General features: G+C 38.9%; 1 long non-coding RNA gene across 3 annotated transcripts; it reads right to left on the bottom strand.

Annotated features, from left to right (window-relative positions):
- Window positions 1-16,801: 16,801 nt before the first annotated feature.
- Window positions 16,802-22,049, bottom strand: LOC122995896. 3 transcript variants are annotated; one of them, XR_006406866.1, is made up of 6 exons: window positions 21,003-22,049; window positions 20,189-20,294; window positions 19,969-20,062; window positions 18,729-19,075; window positions 18,006-18,119; window positions 16,802-17,635 (listed from the first exon to the last, which is right to left on the bottom strand). It is a non-coding gene; the product is annotated as an uncharacterized LOC122995896 (long non-coding RNA). The 3 variants fall into 3 exon arrangements; XR_006406867.1 differs by lacking the exon at window positions 18,006-18,119 and having other exon boundaries at window positions 21,003-22,047; XR_006406865.1 differs by lacking the exons at window positions 18,006-18,119; window positions 18,729-19,075 and having other exon boundaries at window positions 21,003-22,038.
- Window positions 22,050-23,268: the final 1,219 nt, after the last annotated feature.

Below are 23,268 nucleotides of genomic sequence, written 5' to 3'. Positions count from 1 at the left end.
CAGTGTCTGTCTCTTAGACTTAGCATCCACATCAGACCTGCACATGAACATGCTCTGCACCAGGAATACAAGACCTGTCACCGCCTGTCTGGCCCCCTCCGCTTCCAGCCAGGCATCCCCAAAATAAAACAGATCATTATCACCGACTGCAGCCACCTGAACCAAGACGGAAGGGAGGGAAACATGCGCTATTCCTCATACATTGTATACAAAGTTTTTTTTTGTGTGTGTTGATTTTGCCTAATCTTCCTCCCTGTCAGTCTCCTTGGCTCCCAGTAGTAAGGAGGTTTGTTGTTTATCCGGTTATGTTGTTGTGTTCCTTATGATGCGCACGCCTCCTCTTCCTCTACCTGCCTCTGTAAAGCACCGGTCTGCAGCCCGCCACTCTCAACGCCCTACTACCCTTTTCAAATGAATTATTATTAGAAACCTTACTGTACATACTTTGCTCCAGTTGCAGGCAGCTACCTACTTAGACTGCCTGAAAATATGAAGCAACTCATTAGATAAACTGACACACACACCTACTGATATTTAACACATTTTTCCTTTATTTTATCTACTTTTAGTCAAAAAATGCAAGTCAAGTATATTTGCTTATAAATGATATCCAATCAAGACAAAGATAGCTACTGTATATAATAGCTGCTGTATGAAAGAGGCCTAATCCAAACTGCTATAACCTATTTACAACAGACAGTAGCTGCTGGTTTATGCTGTTGACAAAATACATACAAACACAAGACTACCAATTAACTTGGCACTGACCCATTTCCTCACCAATCTTAATGATTCATTGTTTTTTGTTGTTGTTTTTTTTGTCTTGCCATGTCCAATCATTCAGCCATATGGTAAATGATTCTCTTCAGTGTTCGTCTCAGTGGACTGTTCGGGTACAGAGATTGGATTAAAATCACTGGCTGCATGGTCATAAAGAGCTCAGTCCTTATTTCTCTAATCCCTGCTTTAACTCCATGATATGTTGTGAGGTTATGATCAAATCAAAGGTATTATCCTCTTTAAGCCGTCCTGTTATTTAAATGTTAAACCTTTGCAGACATTTCTGGAACTTCTTTTCTTCGCACTGATAAAAGTGCCTAAATCTGAGACTGAGTTAAACAGTTTAATGTGTTTTTAAACTGCTGCAGAAAGATGACAAATTGTTGAATGTTTTCAGCACAGTGAGAAAGAATAAGTTGCCAAACTGTCCTACCGTTTATAAGTTGGAACAACTTCACAAAATTAAGTAAATAAGTATAATTTATCGGTTATAAAGTAAGATCAACTTGTCACATTTTTATAGTGCATCAGTTAGTTTACTGAGAATACATGTCATGTTTTACAAGCTGCTGTTTTGTCAAGAACTTGGTCAATCATGTCTGTTCTTCTGTTTCTGCTTCCTTTTTTAGGTAAGAATTAGACATTAGATTGAATATTAAATATGGAAAAGAGTACACAGTAAACACAAAGATTCATGTCTGTATCAAATCTAATGACAATCCATCCGATAGTTGTCAACACATTTCATTCAAATCACAAATATGTGAACCACATGGTGACACTGTAGGAAAAGTCAGGGAGTCACCAAAGTCATTAGGATTCATCCTATGGTCACCATGAATGTCTGGACCAAATTTCATGGGCATCCTTCAATAACTGAGTTATTTTACTAAAAACAAAAATATCAACCCCACAGTGACACTAGAGGGAAAGTTAGGAGATCACAAAGTTAGTAGGATTCATTCTCTGTGGATCATGAATGTCTGTACAAAATTTCACACCCATCCAGCCAATAGCTGTTGAGATATTTCAGTCTAGATTGACAGACAGACCATTGACAACCCCATATTTTTGCTAGCATGGCTAAAACATGCTGTTTCCAGTTCACTGCACCCTGCAGCCAAACACTGTGATATCAGTGAATGGTACACACTCTGTCCCACACTGCTCATGAGCAGTTCACATACAACAAGAAACACTTCCTATCCATATTGATTAATGCAATGAAACATTATCTTGGAGATACAGAAAATATTGGTTGTGAAAAGCAGATGGGGGGAATTTTACAGGAGGTCAGCAATACTGTGAGTGAAATGCGAGTACAACAGCAAACCTGTACTCATTATTAAACACAGAGACAAGAGAAAGGCCTATAAATATCCCACACAGCACATATTGTGACAAACACTTGTCAGATCGTGAGTATCCAGGCTCGACTGAGAACACTACAGCTGATTTCCACTACACTTGTAATGAGAAGAGAACAGAGATAGAAGAGATGTTAGATTGGTAGTCATGGAGGGATTCTTTGGACAGGTTTATCTAAAACTTTATATTATAGATTTAAAAATATATTTATATATATATATATATTCAACCAAGCTAATTGTATGTCAGTATTGTGCTGTTTACTTTCATTTCTCTGTATAATGCAGGTTTGTAGCAGCTTATTTACTGTATAATGTATGTATATGAGTTCAACAAGAAGCCAGTGTACAGTGGGGATTTATAATATCCATCAATCTTCACTACAAAGAGCTAGATTCCCCAAGGGTAACTTTTATGGCTCTTATTAACAAAATACTCTCAAGTACTTTGATTATATTCAAACAGCCCAATAAAATATACATCTGATAATGTCTTAAAGATGACCAATTATGGCAAGTCCTCAATCTGCGACTCATAAGGAATATGGGAGCTTTGCTGCCTGGGTCAGACTGCTGAATAATTCAAACCACGTTATGAGGTAGAAATGGAGAAACAGTAGTCTAACGTACATCCTGAGACCCTCATTTTATTAGATCATCTTTGAATCCTTCTCACTGCCCATAAATTCTGAACGGAACGTGAGACTAAGTCACAATTCAAGTTTAATGAGTCGACATGTCTCCAGAATAAAGAAATGGAGAAATCGTGTTCCCTGTGAGAGTAATTCCCTGCCATTAGAGGGTGAAAAGTGCTGTGTCTGCTTGAAAATAAGCTCTGTGCTATAAGCTTTCCTCTGCAGGTTACACAAAAATGAATACTCTGCTTTCAAAGACGGAACAATAAAGAATTGAAAGGACACATCCTCGACTGGATACTCTGTTGATATCAAACTGTTGATGTTCCTCCGATCAAGAAAAATACAGATCTGCAGCCTTTACATGACATGACATACCGACATCGCCATCTAAAGCATGGTGTTGCTAGAGTAACTAAAAATAGAAATTATGATTTGTTTAAAGATATATGTCCATTTTGGGTTTAGAACAAATATTAACACACAAATTGGATTAACTACCAGCTACAGGCCATAAACAGAGAAATTGAAATAGATAGCAAAAGAATAAAAGGATAATGTACAATTCAAATCATTCTGTCACTGCCAAGTGATAATAGTTTAAATGCAAACTTGACCAAACCGACCAAATCTAAACATAGACAATTCCAAGATACAATATTAAGATAATAGTGTTATAACATACAGTTTAAAATACAGTTTAGAAAAGGGTTGGAACCACTGTTTTACACCAGTGAAACTCTTCTGACAATAAAACAATACATCAAACTGACCCAGAAATGCACTGTGCTTTCCATCCTGATGTGTTTTCTTTCTTTTCCTGCGTGCTGATTGATTACCGAGGTGCCAATCAACCAAAGAGGCATTTACAAATGATTCCACTCTGTTACAGATGTGAGGGCTTTTACCTGTTTTAGTCCTCACATACATGTTAGTTATTTTTAGAAACTGAGAGCTAAATGCCTGGTAGATCCCTGGTTAACAAGGCTGAAAAACACTAATTTTCTCTCATTGGTTTCCATAATCACCTTGCCTCATAAGATAGCGACCAATTGAGTGGACAAAGCAGAGCACCTTGATGGCCCACCTTAGCCAATCTATACATTGATTCCCCTCATTGACTACTTTGCATCTCACGGCTCAATGCACTCCTGTCCGGTCCTGATTAAGTGGACTGCAGGGTCATCCAGAGGTAATTCTAGGAATTTAGAGTTTTTGAATTTAAGTAGCAGAATTGATAACTCTGGTGTACTGTACTATAAGTAGATACATAAAATGTAATTCTATTTTGTACATACAGGACATTCCTTCTGAGTTGTTTTTTATCTGTGTGTGTCAGTCCACAGAAACTGGCACTATGGAATTCAACTGCAGTGAGTAGAAATGTGACAGTTTTCACATGTAGAAATGACTTCATTTATAGGGAAATTTACATTCTGTCTGTACATCGCACTTTGCAGTAGTATCCACATCTATAGGCCTCCCTACTCTTTAATGTCTCACTGATGTCTGATGCAACTGATTTGAAATTTTAAATATTGAAAAGTTGACCATTACAGTAAAAAGATGATTGAAATTCTGTGGTCCACTTCATGGCTCAGAACGATCATAAGTGTAATTATCTAATAACTTTAAAGCTCTGATAATTGTGATGATTTGGGTTATTTCATCTCAGAGCCGGTGCAAACCTGACTCTATCAACTACAAACTAACACACTGATAAACATAATATTTTATAATAAAAGCACTTAATTTACAATGAAATCAAAACTGATCATTCTATGGAGGATTTTACCTTGCTAAACCGTTTAATGTTCTTCAGACTTTCAAAACTTGTCTTGGTCAAAACTTCATTATGTCGACCTTATCAGCAGTTGACAGAACACAACAGAGATTCAGTCAATCAATCCCAAGATCCTGAAGCTCTCTATTGTACTTGGGAGCATCCACATTTTTCCTGGGAAAAGTGGTGCATCGTACAACTGTGCTTTTTCACCGGGAACAATTTGTCAAGAATAGTCCCAGGCAGCAGTCAGTGTGAGCATTTATAGCCAGCGTGGCTGAACATCAAAAAATATGTTTTTTTTCCCGAAAGCCTTAGAAACATTTACCACCAGTCACTGTGTTGTATTATTAGAATTATTATACAAGTGCTGTACATATGTATTAATCATTTCCAAATAGATGTAGCTACTGTAAGTGCTATAATTGTTTTCCATCTAAAAGTACATCTTTTCCACATATCTTGGAAATAGTTTGACCTCATGTTGAACCATATGTGATGAAAGACACAATAGACCATGATTTACACTGATTTTAGAAAAGCTCTGAGACCTTGTTGCAAAGATCATATATGCTGAGGCTTCTTGTGTCTTACAGCTGACTAAACTTTTTAATTTATCTGTAAAATTCACTGAATCGTCTGAAGACCTTTAGCTGTAAAGTCTTTCCATATTGTGGATCAATACATCATGGGGATGAGCTTATCTATGTACATGCCGTGTGTCTTTATCTTATTGTGACTGTGATATCACACTGACCAGAGACATGTAGGAAGCAAGAGACCGGTCGACTGTCGTTCACAGAGCAATAGTAAACATCTTCGAGTTTGACTCTTCTGGTCCGTAACTGTCCAACATGGGGTGGCAGCGTTGCTTAGTAACCACAGCACATGACTGACCTTATCGGTGCGGTCATAAAAATGTATGAAGTCCTTTTATTCATTCTTCCTTCTCTTCTGTGCTGTCCCCCCCTACCCCTCCCTCCTACCCACACACACACACACACACACACACACACACAGTTCAAATGAACACATCGTAAATGCATTGTTCTTGTGTGTGTGTGTGTGCGTGTGAGAGAGACACAGAGAGAGAGCAGCAGGGTGGTAATGAAGGGCTATACCTGACACATGCCACAGACTGCATCAAGCAGCATGGAGAGTGAGGTGGGGGAGAGCATCCAGTGACAAGAAAATCAGCAGGAAACACACACAGGAAAACAGCAGAGGTTCACTGACATGTATGCATTATGCCACTGAGGATAAAAAAACCCCCAATGGATTCAGATTCAAGCAACATAATGATATTTGGATTACGTGTTGTGTAACCTATGATCCGGGGTGCTTTCAGTATCACATCGCTGTGATCTACTTAGGCTAGTTGATGTAAATCTGTCTAGTTTACAGTGTCTTAATCTTGGCTTAATCCCCAGAACATATTTATGGAACTGACAAAGTATTATGCAGCGGTGGCTCTGCGTACGACTGCGTGAGGTTTTCCGAGGCCTTAACAAGCCAGGAGCAGCGCTGATGATTCCACACAGGACGTTAAGCACCGCGTCTGTCAGCTCATTGACACAGTATCACAGCGAGAAAGTACCGCTCTGTTGTTCCCACAGGGAGCACAGATGTTAGTCTTGCCGTCGCCATCTTTTCGCCCTGACAACATCTGCACAGCTGTGTTGTCAGCTGCCGCGCACAGGCGGGAGAACGTCACAGCCTGCTCTTGAACTGTTGACAGCTAGGGGCAGGTCGGCACAGATGGCAGGAGGGGGGTGTCAGGGGGACTGGCACCGGGTGGCAGGTAGAGACTGGGGCTCCCATCTGGCCTCGGTGCTGGCACTCTGCCCCCGGGGCATCTTCAACGTTTACTCGACAGAAAGCCTGTCAGGAGCTGGAAGTCACCTTGCGCAAAACGTTGTACTCTCTGGGTGGTTTCACTGGAGTTAAGAAGGGCGGGGGTGGGGAGGTGGGAATCAAACGCGTCTGAGCTAATGTCAACAGACAGTAGAAAGAAAAGAGTGGGGACTGACTAATTAATCCCAAGGCAACTGCTTGCCTAAGTTTTTTATCTTGTTTCTGGTCAGGTTTTATGTTGCAGCTGACATCGGTAAGATTTAAGGAGCAATTATAACTACATGTTGGTCATTTATTCTCTATTTAAACATATGAATAGAATGCAGGCCAGTATGTATAAAGCAATGACTCACCGCATATTATTCTTGATCCCATGTTTCTCCTGTATATTCTCTTTTTTTTACACTAAATTGTTGACATCTTCATAGTGTACACTAGATTCCCTGTGACACAAAGTGGGAATAAAAATGTGTCAGTTCTGTTTCACAAACAGGAAGAAAACAAACATGGTTTTGTGGTGCTCGTGTTGCATGGTGACTGAACAGATGACTGTACTGAAGTAAAAATGCTTTTTAGGATTTTTCCAAATCATTATTCTGAGGGCCATTCCAGGAACAAATATGTGGTACATCACAAATGTCCAGAAAACTGCAATAACAGTTGCGGTAAAATGGTGTTCAGCCTTCCAGTAAATTATCTGATTGGCTGTTGCAAAAAGACACAATTTTCCTTGACTGGAGGCACGAGCAGTTATATGACTGTAATCAGTTCACGCCTCAAGGTGTGTTAACCTTTGACCGATCTGCACCAAATGTGGTCCATACTATCAGCAGGTAAAAAAGAAATTGTAGGTATTTGCCATTACATGTAGTGACTGCAGTGATTTTTATTTGTTCTACAAAATGATTTTAAAAAGTCTGCAGCTAGCGTTGTGCCTAAAATATATTCCAGAAATGCATTAAAATAAATGTAGGTTTAAGATAGTTGCAATCAACTTTGAGTTACTGGATACTAAACAGCTTTCCAGCAGTTCAAATCTTTTGCAATCAAAATAATATTCATAGGAGTAGGGTAGATGTAATAATGAAATAATTTAACTTTTTTGTGGGTAAACCATATCAGGCACATATAATTATTTCAAGTACAGTATTTTTATTTGTCTTAAAACATTTCTGGAGGGCATCTGTAAAGACCTCCTCCACTCAAATATGTGTTTTTCTTCTTGTTCTGTCAGTTGGATGTTTGAGCTTCACTGAGCAGAATGATGTATGTTAAGAGTTTGACACTAGGAGGCTGTTTTCATATTCATCTGCTGCAGGAGGAAGATTTCTCTGTAGCTTTGTGTCTTAAATCTGAGCTTAGATGTCAAGATATGTGACATCCCAACTAGTTTGAAGGGCCAATCGTGGTCCAGTATGCAATTTACACAAGTGTGATGTGGAAACCTGAAGCCTCCGGTGCACAAACACTGAAAATTCTATAGAGTGTGAGACATCTTGTGTCCAGCAGTTTTTTAATCTTTTAACATTAACAATATTTGCATATTCGTATTCTGGATTTGTCAGTAAGGGAGAAGGAGGAGACGTGATTTTAATGATTATTCAAAGCAGAGTATCTTTATATGTCTTGAAATGTGTATGAAGGGGATCTTCTCTTTGCCACAAACTGAGCTTGCACATTGGATGAAGGTGACGAGTTTTGAAAATTACCCTAAAGTATAAGGGAATATTTATTCATGTTTTACATGTTATATGGGCTATGAATGTACAAATACATATTCTTTTGACAGAAATGTAGAACATGTTACCCTATACAGTGACATTACTCATGTTGAGGGTCAGTTAAGAGAGACAGAGGTGTAACTCGCTGGTAGACCTCTAATGAACAAACTGCAATAAAACTCAAGTGTAATCAAAATATAATTTGGGGGGCATTTTGGAGGAGTAGTGCTGTGCAAAAAGGATTGTTAACGCCAATCAGGTATATACTGTAGAGCCTAAAATTCATTGTGTTTAACCATGTTTTAAAAAGAGAAGTCTTCTAAAACATCAGCCTGATAAAAACATGTTTTTCAGCTGCTACAGAGGGCCCGGGGTTCAGTATGTAATGTACAGTATCTATTTTTTGTGTTGGAGTTAATCTTCTTCCTTCTGCTTTGCAATTCTTCGAGAGTCAAGACAAAGTTTTAGCGCTGAGTAAAGAATTAAGCTGCAGACCTCCCAGGACCTTCCCCAAAACGAAGCCTCAGACTCTGAGAGGCTGACTGAGCAGATCTGCAGATCACAATGGCTGTTGACTGCAGCGTGGGGCATCGCCCAGTGGGGGCTCTTGGTTTGACCTGGACTGGCTGTCCAGGGCAGAGGGCCAGCACACAAGAAAAGCGCTTTACGGATGGAGCATGTGGTCAGGTCATCTCTTCTCCTTCTCTTCCCCCCCTTCACAGCTCCCCCGTAATCCCAGCCTGAAGCTCCCTCCCCTCCTTCTCCCTTCGTTCCTCCTCCTCCTCACCTCACCCCCCTCCCCCCCTGTGTCCGGCGTATCGCGAGGAAATGCCAACAGATGCCCAGTGTCTAAGACAGGCATTATGTTCTTAGAGGATGTCCTGGTAATTCTGGTTTTTGCCAGGCTGCTGATTATTACCATGCTGTCTAGAAGGGGTGAAGCTGAGAGGCAGCACAGCGGACAACAGGTAGCCATCTTTACTGACTGGGTCACGTGGTGCTGCAGTCTATGCAAAACAAGATCCTGAGGACCCAGAGGGGACATATGTCTGTTTGCAGTATATGGCGAAGTGATGGGATTAACATTCAGAGAATAAACAGATAGCTATAATACACAAACTGACAGAAAGACTGATAAATAATTACAATACTAATGTCATTGTTGTTATTAGTAATATTATTAATGGTTTCCAGGGGATAACTAAATGGTATTCAGGGAAATCTAAATGAGAGCGCACCAACAGCAGCGTTTAGTGCTGTATTTTATAAAATGTTACTCATCAAGAATTTAAAACCGGAGGAGCAGGACTTCATTTGCTATAAGAAAATGTGTCAATCATGGGGACTCTGGGAGAAAGTGGTTTGTCAGACCCTGAGGGGGCCACACTGACCTAAATACAAAATTGTCAACAGCAATAGTACACTGACCAACCAAAAGAGAGCGCTGGGGAAACAAACATTTAACTGTGCAAAGACAGCATCAGTGAAAATACCTCAACTGGGAATCCAAATCTCCAAAGGTTATTTTTAATGTTTCATGGGACAAACTCCCACCACGGTGAAGACATTACACTAAATAAAGATGATGCTCCCTGTATGCAAAATACATGTGTTCATCCTCAGAAAATAAGATGGAAGTGTTGTTGATGTACAAGGAGATCTGGTTATTACAGTAACTAGCAGGCTTACATGTAAATCTCATTGTTTACTTGAAGGGTTCAAACAGATGTTTATGCTGTATTGTTACTGAGGTATTTACATAGTTTTTACATGAAGGGTGAAAAGAGATTGTTAAGATTAAAGTTTAACCCTTCCAGTAAAGAGGATTTCTCGACATGCAGCTCATCAGTGGTGCTGAATCAGTGAGGACTGATGCCACCATGTGGTCAGAGGTGATGTTGCAGGTGGATCACAACATCAATCCTGTAATATGTGCATAAATCCTGTGGAGAACAAGCTGTATGTTTGTTTAGTTGCTTTACATTTCTTACAATGGATAATCCTTGTAAGGCTTATCTTAAGAACAATAAGCTTCACACTGAAGTGTTTTGATGATACACTACATGATCTCTCGTCGGTATTTTATTGTTACAAGCTGTTATTTAGGCGGTTTACATACTTTGTTAAGATTCTTAACTATAAGCAGGGACATGGTGAAGGGTAACACAACAAACAAGTCAGTTAACCCAACTTCTTAGGCTCACATTAGCACTGTGAGGTTAAACAGCATAGAACTGTAATTAGAATCAAACTGATGAAGCATAAGTATTGTAATGGTAAAACAAAATAACCTGAAATCATCACAATGTAATGCATTACAATACAACAGCCCTGTAAACCTTTGTGATGCTGTTAATGTTAGATGTTTGTTGCGACTGTGTCAGAGGTATTGATCCAACTCTTTGTCATTTGTGAGGCATTTGTTGTCATATTCAACTCCAATAGTGTCAGCAGCTCCTGTTAACTTTCTCTATGACAAAATTATAAAAGTATTCTTTAAAATATATCGGGGGTTTTGCCCACAAAAAACACTTCATCTCGAAATAAAATATTTTTGGGTTAAAAGAAGTATTTCAGATTTTTCTTCCAAAAGTCTATAAAAATGCGAGACTGCTGGGAACTCCAGTAGCTTACTGGTGAACACACCACTTAATCACAACCATTCTTTCCTGTGTCTCTGCACTTTCAACTATTGAGTAAAGGCTCATAAATAAATAAATAAATCTTCCTGCTGATACAAAGATTGATGCAAGTGGTTAGTAGTATCACGGTTCAGTCTGTTACTTTAGTTGTCACTGCCCTTTATTCATTTGACAATCTCTTGTCTACTGTAATAGAAACAACAATTAAAATTTGTGTTGCAGTTACATTGAATTGTATTGGCTATGCGTTTTTCATGCTCTTTTATTATAAGTGATCCACTTTAAAGACTGCAACGTGCAGTAGTGGAATGTAAAGTACATTTAATCAGTACTTTAGCATCATTTTGAACTACAGTACTTGTTCTTACCTATATTTCCATTTTATGCAACTTTATATGTCTACTCCTCTAAATTACTCCACTGCATTTATTAGACAGTTACAATTACTAGTTGCTTTGAACATCAAGATTTTACATACAAAACATATGATGAGCTTATAAAATATGACACATTGTTATAGATGAAATTACACTGCAGTATATAAAGTAATTCAAATAAACTTTGGATAACCATCTATAACATTACAATTCTACTTACACATCAATACATTAGTAATAATAATCCATTATAACACTCTAATAGAAGCCATTCTGCTGCTGAATACTTTTACTTTTCATACTTTAAGTACATGTTGCTGCTGATACTTTTACCTGAGTGAAATATTTCTAAACTTCTTTTACGACTGGCAAAGTGTACTGAAGCCAACATTTACTGTAAATTTACAGTAAATATTAATGTGATCTAGTCAGTGACTAACCAATATTAACAAAACTGATAATACCTTTTTAGTAAGCATTGATTTATTTTTTTCGTATTTGATTTATTTATTTATTGAATGGGACAGTGTGCAGTTTGAAACATTAAAGATGCGCTGCACTGGAGTTAGCTTGAAGCTAATTTGCATCTGTAGTCTATTGTATCTATCTTGATAGATATAATATTGTTTATATGACGTTATGTCATCCTAAAAAGGTGAGGAAACCAAATTCCACAAGCAAAGGTGCTGATTTTAGCTGTTTACAGTGAAATTCCAGAAATTTAACTTGCAAATTATTAAAATCAATGGAGATTTTTCTTCACAAACTCCAGCCAATATCCTGGATTTTGTGAATAGAATTTCCTATATGACCTTTGCTCTGTGTATAAAACCTGTGCACACAAGTACATGTGTTGTGAGCTGGGCTGCACCCGTAGCTCAATACTGGTTGACCTACAAAACCAGTGAGAGTGCTGATGTTCATCACAACCGCAGGACCCTGGTGTGTCGTAAAGACTCATGCTGATCTGAGAGTCTATGAGGCTTGACGCGTGACATCGACCTCACGAAAGAACGGGGTGGGGGGGTGGGGGGTAAACACATAACTGCCCAGTAACAAGGGCTCTCTCCTCATTGGCTGCTGAAGAATGTTGCATTGATCATACTCTTTGTGCAAAATGACACATGTGGTTTTGATCCACGCAGTACATAGGCAGGATTACAGTAACATGCTCACACACACTGCACTGCAGCTTGTGTATGCGCATGCACAGTCTGAGGCTTAGACGTGCACAAACACATGCACTCGCACAATCACACAACACACTTCACATAGACACACTGACAAGTGCTGGTGAGAACTAGGGCAGAATCACACCGCTAAGCCTCTTTTTTACTTAAATATCCTCTGAGAATTCAGTTTTTTCCCCACCCAAGATTAGCACTTAGCCCCTAGTAACACTGCTGTCATTTTGTTGTTACACGTCACCCGCCATGTTTCATACTTAATCTCAACACTGTTTCCTCTTTGGTAATTGGCTGATTTTTACATCAGCACATAGTTTATGTGTTAACTAAGAAACTAAGAACATTTATTTAAGATGAATATTAAATAACAACAAGGACATTTTCTTGTTGATCACTTAATCTGAAAATAAAACATTTTAAATTATGTTGAACAGGGCTGGACTGCAGTTCACTGAGTTTGGAAAAATAGAAAAAAAAAATTTGTTTTGAAGAAAAATAATTTTACATACAAAAGCTGTGAGCCAACCGTTTTGAAGAAAACGAAATACTTATTCTAAGTAAATTATTTTCATATAAACAGAGGCAAAAAGATTTTTGCCCACATCCTCAGACACCAAAGAATGTATAATTAATTCATTCATTCTGTATCATTCTGTCATTTCAAGGCTATGTAACAGTGACGGAGTGATTGTTGTGATCACATGTTAAGTATGGCCCAATAAACCCGATATTTGATTTTTGAGGCCTGTACTGACATCAGTATTTGAGATTAAAATATCTAACAAATCTATTTGACCTCAGTACAACGTGTGCTGCAGGATGAGACTGTACATACTCACTGAAGATCTGGTGTTTACTGAACGGAACATGCATCTCTTATAAGTGACTGTATGCAGTATGTATACATTTTTGTCTCTTGGTGATAACACATCAAGTATCAAGAAGTAAAATACATACTGTAGATATTTTGTGAAAGGTATGTGATAAAAATGCTCAGCAGTATCAATATCATATAAAACACAAAGACACTTCTGGCAAGAAACAGAAACAGGACATGTAGAGGAGTCCTAGATGATCACATGGCTGATTAGAATTTCAAAATTATCTGAGAACCCAATGCAGCAAAAGAGTTTTAAACATTACACTTTAATTGTTATAATTTTAAATATACTTGTCTATTACCCAATATCAAAATGTGTCTTTTAACCCATATTAAACATTTAAAAAAAGCAGACATTTGAATATTATGTCTCGTATTACTATTATGATTATTCTGTTTTCTAAGAAAACCAGACAGGTTTTCTCATTCTCAAACATGACTGATCTTCATATTCCTCACATACGAATGAAAGGATAACAGCAGCAACATGGCTTGTTTTACAGTGAGAATTGGTTTAATAAACGTGTTTCAGTTTCATTATTTCCACATCTATGGATTTATACAATGGCAGGTGCTGCGATAAAAGATGTCTTTCATGCTACTTTGTAAGTTTTCAGTTTCTTTTTTCCAATGTACATGAATAACCACAAAATAGTACAGTAGGAAATGTGTTAGAAACAAGTCTAGTCATCTTGTTCTTTATTATGCATTACTGTCTGGTAAACATGAGGCAAGAATATGTTGTATGAGGAAGAATGTAAAAGAGTAAACCTTGTGATCAACAGTGTTGTTATCTCTGCCTGGAGGTTCCTGGAATCTGGGTTCCAGATTTAGTCTGAGCTCCTGAACTGGGCTAAAATTATATTCTGAGAACTTTATATAGAACCTGTTCTCACTGATGGAAACGCCCCAAATATGAGCACATGCAATAGTGTCCCGTCCCCTCTCATGAATGCAGCACACTTTGCCATGTGACTCCACAGCTACCCCTCAGCTGCAACAGTGAGTCTGGAGAGCTAATTTAGGGATCTAGCGAAAAGACTGTTTGCTCTACACACCAGGGTTCCCTGGCCTTCCCACGCCTCATTTGAGAGGCAACAAGAAAAAAGGCAAATAGATGAAAGGCGGTCTCCCACAGTTGGAGATGATGCAACAAGGGTCCTCACGCTAAGCAGGCAGCAATTCAAATGAGTGGCTAATTGTGGCATCTGTTAACTCATTGAAGAGGTGTCAGTGCAGTATCATGGGCCTGTTAATTGGTACAAACAGGTAGCAGATGCAGGCTTTGGGATTGAGCATCTGCCAATTAGTGAGCCAACCTCCATGAGCGGCGATTACACAGCCAAACTGATGTAGAGAGATGAAAAAGGAAAGGAGAGGAGAGGAGAGGAGAGGAGAGGAGAAAAATCCCAGAAAAAATGAATAGCATCCAACTGCAGACCTCATGCCTGGGGTCCCCAGGTCCGGGTCAAGAAAGCCACACAAAGAGTCAAATGTTCAGGTATTATTGGTCTGATAGAAATGATTTTGTGTTTGTCAATTAATTTACAGCATCGTTACATTTTTATCTTGAGTGGGAAGGAGTTACAAAATACAGAAAAATGTTTTCTAACTTCTATATTGTATACAGCAGGTTTAGGGTTAGGGGTAACAGGTTGTGTTTTTTCTGTAATTTACCACAGTATTTCTTTCACACATAACACACAACAAGAGCAAATATTTAGTTATTTCTTATGTAACAAAAACATCACAATAACTCTCTAGAGCAGAGAAATATGACCATTTGCAAATTTAAGTAAATCGAGGAAGTGACAGAGCTCATGTCTGGGACCCTAAAGGAAGTGGAGAACTTCACATATGAGCACCCTACTCTCTTTCCATTTGCTCGCAGACCTGAGGTCCCCAGACATGAGGCCCGCAGTTGGACTCTCTTGGGAGAAACAGAAACCTTGGAAAGAGGGGAATTTAAGACGAACCACTGAATATATCATCCATTAAAATCAGTACATTTTGTCAAAAAAAAAAAAAAAACTTTTCCAAGTCAATTGTGTCCCCTTTAAATGCAGTTTTCTAAAAGTAATGTATAGATTTATTTTTTGTCAAAGAATTTATTTTTTTATTGATTTATTGGTTGAGGAATCATTAAACTAGAATTAATCAAGCCATGACATTGCTTTAAGGTGACCTAGAAATATAAAATAAAATAAAACTTATGTGATGGTTTCCAGCTCATATCTTATCTAATAAATGCATTTTTAGTGTCATGTAGCATCACATGGGAAAACTGAAATAGACAGTTAGGACCTGAGTACTGCATGTTGTATCATCACAAATATAAATCTCACAGCATCATCATACTGAGGCTCAAATGTATCTGAGATCAGTTAACTTATCACTGCTTGTGTGTATACATAAAGAATTACCTATTAATGATGAAAATAAATACCTCCTTTGAATAGAACATTAAGATTGAAAACTCAACAAATTTAATTCACACCAGGTTAAGTCTGTGAAATAATAGAAAAAGAAAATTTAAAAAATCAATTTAATAAAAAAGCCAAGTAACAACACTAGTCAGCTGCCGATTTTTAATGTTTGAATGACTAATAATAAACCAGAGAGTCAGCTGATGGCACTGCTTTCATGGTCAGCACGGTGATGAACCTGTCATGCTAACATCTTGCCTGCAGATGGCACTAGCTTGACATCAGTAGAGAAGCATCTTACATTGTTCTGTCCTACTTTACAGACTTTATATTAGTCTCTGTCTGTTGGGAATTTAATTTCACTGTTTCTTAAGATGGTTATTTATATCGCGAGGAAGCAGGATATCTAATCTGTATTTAATTCAACTTCTTGATTCAATCATTCTTATTTTAGATCAACGAAACAAGAAATAATCACAAACCAAAACTATTGAAAATGTTCTTTTATGTCACATTTCTTTGAATTTTTACCTTGATGACTTGTATGTTTTATAAGTCCTTTTAAAAAGTCTAACTGATTAAAAATGTTGAATTCAATTTATACAGTGTCCATGTACATTCATATGTTCAATAATGCCACTATTGTAAATACTGTGAGAAAACAAGAACACGGTGCAATTATAGACTACATGAACTGAAAGCTCCCCCAAATAATCTCTCTGCTGCTTTTTGGAAAATATGATGTTATCCAGATGTAGCAGTTTACAGAATATAACCACACGGTCATTATTCTGTAACTGATGTATTTAGATTATCCTTGTTGACTAAGTCACCAACTATGTGACTTCACACCAGACAGACGTGGTTCAGCACGACCCAGTTTCTACCAAAATACCAACAACTCGCTTGCTTCAATGAAACTCCAATGTTATTAGCACTTCTTCTACCACCTTTACAAATTAGTTTCAAACACTTTGATCCAGCAACATAATGAGAAGTGCTGCAGCTAACGGTTATTTTCATTATCAATTAATCTGTTGATTATTTCCTCGAAAAAATATCGATCATTGCTTCCCAAAGCCTGCGACATCTTCAAATGTCTTGTTTTGTCCACAGCAAAGATATTCAGATTACTGTTACAGAAGACTAAAGAAACAAGAAAACATTCACATAAGAGAAGCTGGAATCAGAGAATTTGGATTTTTTTTTTTTATTAATGATTCAAAACGATGAATCGATCAAAATATTTGGCGATTAATTTAATAGTTGGCAACTAATTGACTAATCATGGCAGCTCTAATACTGAGCTTGCTACTTAACTGAAAACAGTCATAAAAGTCACTGTAACATCATATCTGTCTGAACAGAGAGGCGACTGCTTACTGATGTACATTTGAACAGCTTGGGTTATGAATGAAAAACCTACATAGTCAGTGACTACAAATCTTTGAAGTGAGCTGATCAAAATGATTTGAAACAGCAAAGTGATTAGTAATTTCTGCACTGCACACACAGAGAAGAGCTTGGACTTGTAGAGGGTCAGCCTCTGGTCCCAGGCATGAGCCGAGTAGCTAATACTGGTATCAGTACCCATCTCACCTCAGTGCTTATGATCATGTGAACCATAGAAAATTGGCTGATATTTCAGAATCAAGTCTTACTTGCACTGAATGCATTTTAAAACAGATTTTCTATTCAGCCTCTGACTGTTTTTATGTTCTTGTTTAGTATCATATTTTTCCAATTACAGTGCTCTGGCAGTATTTATGCCCCCCACAAAATGTCATTTGTCACAATTATTCATAAACTATAAGTACCTCATTACTACTGCTTTCTTCATCCAGCAACAGTCCCATGATTCCCTTCTGTTGATGAAGCTATTCCAGGTTTGTCTCCTGTGGATGGACCAGGTCCTGGATCTTCTGGCTGGCAAAGAGTGATGTCACACAGGATGGATTTTGTGCTCCATTTTCAATTGTTTCTCTGCAAAAATGTGAAAATCAAGTTTCAGTTTGACAGTCGTTAATGTACACAGAATTTTCTGCATCCATATACAGAGACTGTCATTGTCAGCATATTACAATATAATACAATATTACATCACCCCAGACCAAGCTGAGAGCAAATAAGCTTCACCCAGTAAAGAACCAGTACCAACAACTCTTCAGTGAAACTACAAGCACACCTGTTGGTGGTAAGTTACTGGCCATGATACAAGTCCTTGCTGATTGGCTAGCTTGATAACATTACTCAATAAGTTTGCCAACAAAACACACACAGTACTGAAAAAAGCAACGAAAGTATGAAACCTTAATTTTCCTATCATAGCCAGAACTAAAACTAACTAGCTCACCTGAAAAATGTGACTATCACGTTTAAAGTTGACATCATCATTTTCATTCCCCTCTCTGTCTGTGCAGTCATGCTGTCCTCACAGACACTGACACCTGCTGGACGTTTGCTGGTACTGCTGACCGAGACCAGCACTGGCAATTAACACTGTCCTCTAAATTCATTTAACGATGAATGAACACACTCTTCTCAGATTCACATTGAAAACTAATGCAAAACTCTTCACATATTAAACTTACATTTAAGACATATATCGTTTAATATTCGACACAGAAGAAACTGATATGAAGATGTGCTTAGAGAAAATGTCCCTGGAACATTATTGATAGTCAGATGATTTGAAAAAATAATATAATTCTCTGTATATGACTCTTGTCTTGAAACCATATGGTTTCAAATGCTGTCATATCAACGTTGTATTTTAAAATTTTCGGGAATTTCTGGTGTTTCTATTTTCTGGAGTACTCCCATTATTTACATTCTTGGGACTGCCATCTTGTGGTGTTTGTTTTCCTTGTTGCTTGTTAACCAGCAGGTGATAATAATTTGATTTGACTGCTGCCTCTGCAAGAAATGCCTGTTTTCTCTTTCACATTTGCCTGAGAAAGATGTTGCAGATTGAAATGTTGCCTCAAAAAAGAGAATACAATTATTTATTGGGAGCTTAGCAGTGTGCAGACCTCACTCCTTTGTACCCTGCAATTAAATATTTTTTGTCTTGTACCTGAATAATTTGCCTGGATGTGCGCACACTTGGTCCCTCTCCTGATTCTGCTTATGAAGAAGAAGAAGGTGTTGATGATGAAGATGATGGTGATGAGGACATCAGACCTCACTCTCCTGTCATCCAGCAGCTCCCACCAGAAGACTTTTGGCAGGGCTGGAGACATGATACCTCCTGTTCCTGCTGGTGTTCCTCAACAACCAACTGCAGACATCCACAGGAATCAGGAGCTTGAGTCTGAGCAGCACCTGGGGCCACTTGAAGAAGGTCTCTCACAAGCATTCTGTCTTACTGGTAGCAGCTCTTTCACAGAACCCTCAGCTCCTTAGCTCCTCAGGCCTCAGCTCCTCCACAAACAGGAGATACTGGATTGGTCATTTTGTGTGCCCAAGGTGGTCTGACAACAGTGACTCCTACTAGGATTGTCAACACTGAACATGGAAGGAAACAGTTGGATTGGAAAACCTTCACACTTGGATAGAGCTGCAATGTCCCAGCCTGGCCAGACTTTGCGTCTGGCTGTAATAATAATCATAACATAAATTAGGGAGTCCTATTTATCCATCTAGATATATAAAGTGTAGATGACTCCAAGTGGTGCAAACTGTTATTTAGATCTCACATGAATGCAGTAGAAAAACACTTCCATGTCTCTTTTGTTCAGCAGGAGCAGGACTGCTACATTTATGAGGTAGTACTCTGCTACTTTGGAGCCATTGTCTCATTCCTCACATTGCACCTCTGACAGAGCAGATGGCTGCCCATCATGCTGCTGTATCAGAAAGTCCATCAAAGATAATGTTTTTTGTTGTTTTGTCAGGTGGAGCTGTGGTAGCTGGAACATGTTCTGTGGTCATCAGAAGCCTTCAGGGTTACATGCACTATATCAACCTCTCCCAATAAGAGACAACATAGAAGACTGACAAACAACATCCAGGGTTTCCTTGATGACAGAGGAGATATATTAACTCCAAATCAGATCAGGAGGATGGATGACCACAGGACAAAATAGAGAGATCAGAAGTCTCCTTGTTCAGTTGACTAAGTAAGTAATACCCTCACTAAAACCACTAAATAACAACAGTGACATAAAGTGTTGATAATCTGAAGTTAATATTATATACTATGTGTTGAGGACACTTCTTAAAGCTACCTTCTTTAATGAATTATGACATATGTTGTATACCTGCAACACGACAGATTACCGGTTGTATGTATATTGTGACCAAAAAATACTCACTACAGTGCTTGTTTCAGATTTCATTGGGCGGGCCTCCTCTTGTCTCTTTGGGGCACCTGAGAGTGGGCGTCAGCCACCTGATCATCTCAGGAGGCTGCAGCACCACAACAAACCACTGAGCACACTGAACCAGTCTCAGCACCGTATACTTGCTTCCCAACCTCAAACACCATGTGCAGAGCCAGTGAGTACAGAGAACTACAGTAGCAGAGGAACTTACCAGTGCATAGTGAGCTGTCACTCTCTGCTTCTTCTCAGCTGGTGGGTTTGGGAAGCTCCTCACACTCACAGGAAGCTCATCATCTGCTCACTATTCTGCTACTTGACTGATTTGGTGTAGAATTCGATAAAAAAAAAATAAAATCAGGCATTAAAAATGAAAGTGTGCTCTGTGAGATCTTTTTCCCTCAGTGCTGTTGGGTTAATGAAAAGCTTCCGAAATATTGACATATTAGCAGGTGTTATAATGTATATAATAATTCTAGTAGATAAAGTGCTTCCAAAACAACTACATATAGTATGTCACTGTGTTTCAACAAGCAGATACACTAAGTTATCTGGATAACTTTGTAAAACCTAGAACAGTACTTTTTACATTAGTAAATATATGTGACAGTTCAGAGGAACCAGCAAAGGTCAAGGACAAAGATGAACAAACTACATTTTTCTTTCAACACAGATCTACTGTATGTCAAAATACATCAGGGGTAATAGTTTTAGAAATCAAATTTCTGTGATACCAAAGCACCGCTGGTGTTGTGTTGAGGTAAAGTTTCAGGGTGGTGAGAGCTGTCAGGAGGTGGCACTGTGACACAGTAGAGCAAACAGAGGCAAGGGTGATTGCAGCATTGTGTGTATTATCAGAATATTATTATATCACACATCAGACATTATATTTATGTATTATTAAGTAGTTGATAAGGATTAACAAATATAAATGAGAACATCAATCGTCTTCAGCTCCAACATCAAGTTTATACTACTCTATGGATCAGAGATGTGGATGACAACCAAGACCACAATGATGTACAAACATTCATCAACAGCTGCCTGAGGTGGATCTTGAACATCCTCTGGCCAGATACCAGGCCAACAACCTGTGGAAGAGGAGATCAAGAGAAGAAGATGGGGATGGATCAGCCACACACCAGTGCCACCAGGCAGGCCCTTAGATGGAAGACAAGGACAAGAAAGAGGCCAGCCCAAGAACACCTGGCGCAGGGACCTCGAAATGGACATCAAGCAGAGTAGGCTGACATGGAAACAGCCTATGCTCCATGAAAAAGGAGCAGTAGGTGTAAATAAGTAAGTAAGTACATCCATCTTTAGTTAGAGGAACTAGGGATGCTCAATATTATCGGCATGTCATCAGTATCGGCCGATGAAAGCTCTAAAATGAAATATCGGCATCAGCAAATTCTGGAAAATTCTGCCGATTATGAGAGGCCAATATGTCGCCATCTCCTCTGCCGCCTGACTGTGCTTCCCTTGATGGACTGTGTCACCCTGATGGTCCCGGTGCTTCCTCCGCAGGCTCCACTTCACTCAAGCTGCCCATCAGACCCGCTGCTTCTTCCCACTTTAACCCGAATAACAAACCGGGGCACGGTGCTCCACATAGAGAGCCAGGGCTAACGTTAGCTGGGAGGCTAGCGAAGGCTAGCTGACTGTGCTTCCCTCAGGTCATGCTACGGCTAACGCTCCACTAGCCTCCCAGCTAACGTTAGCCCCGGCTCTCCATGTGTATCCAGCTGGACCACCGAGCCCCGATTTGGGTTAAAGTGGGAAGAAGCAGCGGGTCTGACGAGCAGCTGAGTGAAGTGGAGCCTGCGACGGACGAACCGGGACCATCAAGGCGATACAGTCCATCGAGGTGCTGCGGTGTTCGGCTGCACATATAAGAAATTCTTCGGCTGACAGGATGTACCACTCTGTTTGAAAAATAAAAAAACTTCACCTTCTTCTTTTTGGTTCATAACAGCGGTTGGCAACCAGCGTGTTAGGTGCAATACCGCCACCTTCTACTCCGGAGTGTGGATACGAGATTAAATCTTACACATTAATCCTGTCTGTCTAATAAACTCAAAGAAAACTCTACTGCTCCACCCACTTGGCAGGTTCATTAAAGTTTTAATGCTGAGCTCCTGAATCTAGTCTTCCTAAATTCTTCCTTCATATATTGTCTTTCTTGATCATACTTAGTACAATCTATGCTTGCATGCATAATAGTCTCCTCAGCCAACTGGAGAAAAATATGTGCATATATCGGTATCAGCATCAGCAATCGGCCACAGTGAGTTGGAAACATCGGCATATTGGATATCAGCAAAAAATCCAATATCGTGCATCCCTAAGAGGAACATCATAAAAGATGGAAATTCTGTGGTGAGAATTTCACTGGTTCATTATAATCCTTAAAAGGTCAGTCCTGGTTCATTCGATAACACCTGTTATCACCAGCAAGTATGTTTTTATAAAGCTCTCAGAGTTTCTTTTGATATGAAGTGTGTATCGAGCACTGGGGGTAGAAAACACACCTTGAGCAGCTACTGTCAGCAACAGAAGAAAAAAAGCACAGACTCAACAGCAAGCAGAGCTGTCTTGTATTTGTGTCTGCTCCTTTCTACTTCACCCAGTTCAGAAAAACATACATGCACAGAAGCATACACACAAGAATAGACTGTTCAGCTGCCACAACATCTTTTGTGAGAGCTGCTGGCTTCTATACCTCCAAGTAAATGACATGACATATAGGACAAGGGCAGAGAAAACTATGGGGAAAAAAGAATATTTTGCTCAATCCGGAATAGCTTGGTGTTGTTGTTTTTACCTTAGACTCTCGTTTTCCAAAAAGTGGACTTCCTGGATGTCAAACTGCATATGTTCTCACTGTGTTAGTAGGATAATGAATTTGTGAAAAAAATGTTTTACACATGAAAATTTCATTTGAACTTTCATTTTTTTACTTCACTGGATCTATATCCTAATGAAACAGCAACTTTAAAAAAAAAAAATAAAAAAAATGGAGTGTTAGTGTGCAGCCAGGCAGCCAAGATATTTATAACTCACAGTTAAACATACAACGGAAACATGGCAACACCTTCCTTGTTTTGATCGGGTCGGTGCAAAGCAGGTGGTTCTTAGTTTTTATCACAGCCGCTTACCGTCAAATGACAATTAGTTGTGTACTTCCGTCTGAGTTTCCCTAGAGCTGATCAACAACATCCTATGAATCATGTTTTTACTAAAGATTAACTTGATTTATGTTTTACAGAAGCCAAAACAAAGTGTCACAAAGAT

Source organism: Thunnus albacares, chromosome 13 (genome assembly GCF_914725855.1).
Source record: "Thunnus albacares chromosome 13, fThuAlb1.1, whole genome shotgun sequence".
Lineage (NCBI taxonomy): Eukaryota > Metazoa > Chordata > Actinopteri > Scombriformes > Scombridae > Thunnus > Thunnus albacares.
The sequence above is the reverse complement of the archived record's forward strand: the minus strand, read 5'-3'. Positions and strand labels throughout refer to the sequence as shown.